Source organism: Ovis canadensis, chromosome 25 (assembly GCF_042477335.2).
Source record: "Ovis canadensis isolate MfBH-ARS-UI-01 breed Bighorn chromosome 25, ARS-UI_OviCan_v2, whole genome shotgun sequence".
Lineage (NCBI taxonomy): Eukaryota > Metazoa > Chordata > Mammalia > Artiodactyla > Bovidae > Ovis > Ovis canadensis.
The window spans coordinates 56,249,273-56,252,512 of NC_091269.1; the positions used below are offsets into that span (position 1 = coordinate 56,249,273).

General features: G+C 45.3%; 1 pseudogene; it reads right to left on the minus strand.

Annotated features, from left to right (window-relative positions):
- Nucleotides 1–216: 216 nt before the first annotated feature.
- LOC138430458 (phosphatidylethanolamine-binding protein 1 pseudogene) lies at nt 217–856 on the minus strand (annotated as a pseudogene).
- Nucleotides 857–3,240: the final 2,384 nt, after the last annotated feature.

A 3,240-nucleotide genomic window follows, 5' to 3' on the forward strand; every position in this document is an offset into this window, starting at 1 on the left:
GCTCTAATACTGCAGACCTGGTCTTTTTACCAGAATTTTTCTTCTTCTTTAAAATCTGGTTGTTGTTCTTGTATTAACATTTTGGTAAACCCCATCACAGTACCAAAGAATGCCTCACCAAAAAGGAGTTCAAATTTGATCAAAACATAAACTCCCTAAAATTATACAAGACAGGCAGAAGGAACGAAAAGTCATCCTAAATCTAAATCTGACTGCTCAGGGCTTGGGCAGGGAGATGGGGGAAAATCTACATGCATCACTAAACTGAAATACTGTTTGGGAACTCTGGGACAGTGTCCATCTCCTGTACTTCCCAGACAGCTGCTCCTAGAGTTTGGGCACATAATCATCCCATTCAGCCTGGTAACACGTGCCAGCCACTAGGGTCCAGAGCTCATACTTTTTGCGAAAAGAAGCCACCTTGAATTTGCCACAGTGGCCTCCAGATAAGTTGCTGAGAATGGGATCGTCACACTTTGGTGGTCTTTCCTGCTTGTAAACCAGCCAGATGTAGCGGTGCAGACCAACGCCCTTGGGAGGCCCAGAGCCCACATAACTGGAGAGAACTGTGACTGCTCATGTTGTTGCCCTTCATGTTGACCACCAGGAAATGCTGTCATTCCCTATATTTGGGGTCCTTCCTGCTGGGAGCACCGGATCTGTCAAGACCAGGGTGTTCAATTTACCTGGATCAAGGCCATCCCATGTAATGCTGGTGAGCTGGTTCTTAATCTGGGTAGGTGTCAGCACTTTGCCCAGTTCGTCGAACACCATCCTGCCACAGAGAGTGCTGCGGCCTCTCATCCACTTCCTGCAGGCTCAAAGGCCCGGACCACTTGCTGAGGTCCACTGGCATCGCAGAGCCCAGCAGGTCAGACAACAGAGAAAGCAGCTTGTGGACTCGCGCAGGGTAGGAACACGGACTCACAGCAGTCTGCAAACTTTACCGAGGAGGAGTGCACACGCCAGAGTGACTGCCCCAACCCACCCCACTCTTCCAGTCACCATCGGGGAGGGGCCCCACTCTGCTCTCTGATTGGCCAAGCCCGGCAGCGCCTCTTTTTTTTTTTTTAATTGAAGGATAATAGCTTAACAGAATTTTGTTTTCTGTCAAACTGCAACATGAATCAGCCATAGGTATACATATCAGTTCAGTTCAGTCACTCAGTCGTGTCCGACTCTTTGCAACCCCATGAATTGCAGCACACCAGGCCTCCCTGTCCATCACCATCTCCCGGAGTTCACTCAGACTCACGTTCATCGAGTCAGTGATGCCATCCAGCCATCTCATCCTCTGTCGTCCCCTTCTCCTCCTGCCCCCAGTCCCTCCCAGCATCAGAGTCTTTTCCAATGAGTCATCTCTTCGCATGAGGTGGCCAAAGTACTGGAGTTTCAGCTTTAGCATCATTCCTTCCAAAGAGCTCCCAGGGTTGATCTCCTTCAGAATGGACTGGTTGGATCTCCTTGCAGTCCAAGGGACTCTCAAGAGTCTTCTCCAACACCACAGTTCAAAAGCATCAATTCTTCGGCGCTCAGCCTTCTTCACAGTCCAACTCTCACATCCATACATGACCACTGGAAAAACCATAGCCTTGACTAGATGGACCTTAGTCGGCAAAGTAACGTCTCTGCTTTTGAATATACTATCTAGGTTGGTCATAACTATTCTTCCAAGGAGTAAGTGTCTTTTAATTTCATGGCTGCAGTCACCATCTGCAGTGATTTTGGAGCCTAAAAAAATGAAGTCTGACACTGTTTCCACTGTTTCCCCATCTATTTCCCATGAAGTGATGGGACCAGATGCCATGATCTTCGTTTTCTGAATGTTGAGCTTTAAGCCAACTTTTTCACTCTCCTCTTTCACTTTCATCAAGAGGCTCTTTAGTTCCTCTTCACTTTCTGCCATAAGGGTGGTGTCATCTGCATATCTGAGGTGATTGATATTTCTCCCGGCAATCTTGATTCCAGCTTGTGTTTCTTCCAGTCCGGCGTTTCTCATGATGTACTCTGCATAGAAGTTAAATAAGCAGGGTGACAATATACAGCCTTGATGTACTCCTTTTCCTCTTTGGAACCAGTCTGTTGTTCCATGTCCAGTTCTAACTTGCTTCCTGACCTGCATACAGATTTCTCAAGAGGCAGGTCAGGTGGTCTGGCATTCCCATCTCTTTCAGAATTGTCCTCAGTTTATTGTGATCCACACAGTCAAAGGCTTTGGCATAGTCAATAAAGCAAAGTAGATGTTTTTCTGGAACTCTCTTGCTTTTTCCATGATCCAACAGATGCTGGCAATTTGATCTCTGGTTCCTCTGCCTTTTCAAACACCAGCTTGAACATCAGGGGTTCACAGTTCATGTACTGCTAAAGCCTGGCTTGGAGAACTTTGAGCATTACTTTACTAGCATGTGAGATAAGTGCAATTGTGTGGTAGTTTGAGCATTCTTTGGCATTGCCTTTCTTTGGAATTGGAATGAAAACTGACCTTTTCCAGTCCTGTGGCCACTGCCGAGTTTTCCAAATTTGCTGGCATATTGAGTGCAGCACTTTCACAGCATCATCTTTCAGGATTTGAAACAGCTCACCTGGAATTCCATCACCTCCACTAGCTTTGTTTGTAGTGATGCTTTCTAAGGCCCACTTGACTTCACATTCCAAGATGTCTGGCTCTAGATGAGTGATCACATCATCATGATTATCTGGGTCGTGAAGATCTTTTTTGTATAGTTCTTCCATGTATTCTTGCCACCTCTTAATATCTTCTGTTTCTGTTAGGTCTATACCATTTCTGTCCTTCATTGAGCCCATCTTTGCATGAAATGTTTCCTTGGTATCTCTAATTTTCTCGAGATCTCTAGTCTTTCCCAATCTGTTGTTTTCCTCTATTTCTTTGCATTGATCGCTGAAGAAGGCTTTCTTATCTCTTCTTGCTATTCTTTGGAACTCTGCATTCAGATGCTTATATCTTTCCTTTTCTCCTTCGCTTTTTGCCTCTCTTCTTTTCACAGCTATTTGTAAGGCCTCCCCAGACAGCCATTTTGCTTTTTTGCATTTCTTTTCCATGGGGATGGTCTAGATCCCTGTCTCCTGTACAATGTCATGAACCTCATTCCATAGTTCATCAGGCACTCTATCTATCAGATCTAGGCCCTTAATTCTATTTCTCACTTCCACTGTATAATCATAAGGGATTTGATTTAGGGCATACATGAATGGTCTAGTGGTTTTCCCTACTTCAATTTG